This window comes from Myotis davidii, unplaced genomic scaffold (assembly GCF_000327345.1).
Source record: "Myotis davidii unplaced genomic scaffold, ASM32734v1 scaffold506, whole genome shotgun sequence".
NCBI classification, from domain to species: domain Eukaryota; kingdom Metazoa; phylum Chordata; class Mammalia; order Chiroptera; family Vespertilionidae; genus Myotis; species Myotis davidii.
The window spans coordinates 1,056,074-1,056,966 of NW_006297140.1; positions in this window are offsets into that span (position 1 = coordinate 1,056,074).

The following is an 893-nucleotide window of genomic DNA, read 5'->3' on the forward strand; positions in this document are numbered from 1 at the left end:
AGAAGTGGAAGTTTAAAATCAGCTTCCAGTTTTTGCCACAAGCAGGTTAATTACCTTCTCTGGCTCTATTTCATCCTACAGAGGAGGGCGTTCCCAGATGATCTCTGAGGTGGCCCCAGTCACCTGCAAGAGTCAGTCAAGGTACAGACTTCCCTGGCAAGTCCTGTGTGCCGAATCCACCCGACTGAGGAGGCAGGCAAGTACTTCTGGCCTGGTAGCATTCTCAATCGGGATTTGTCATCACTCAAAGCCCAGGTGGACCATGGTACATAGATTAATTCTTCCCACTTAGTTTTCATTTTGCTCTGAAATATTACTGTGACTACTTTTATTATTTCCACCTATTGCATGCAATCTATGATTGCCATCACGGTTTATTAGAAGGTCATTTCCCATAATTTCCTCCCAGGTCTATCCAGCTGGCTATTTGTAACTCAATATACCATTTCCAATACCACGACTTTTACATTTTATTGTTTTTATTTTTTTGGAGCCAATATATGGAAAAACCCGACCAGCATTACTGTTAAAGAAAATTGCGCTTTCATTGAAACCACTGTTTATCTGTGGATAGTAGGAGAATTTATACCTTTTTAAAACTTGGAATTGAAAAGTTTTCTGGTGACAGAGCTAACTTAACTCCCCTGAAGTTCCCTGCAATACCTCCAACTCCGCGAGCTGCCCTAACGTTATATACTTTGTTTGCTCACTACATTTTACTCTCCAACGCCATTTGATATATGCTTCCCAGGATGTAGTGGAACTTCTGGCCCGAGAGGCTGGAAAATGTAACCCCGAATTTCCTACAACCTCAGCTCCACTTTCTCCTGCGCTCCCGCCCAGGGCTTGGAGCCCTGTTATTGTCACGTGGCCAGGGGCCTCGCCGGCCAATG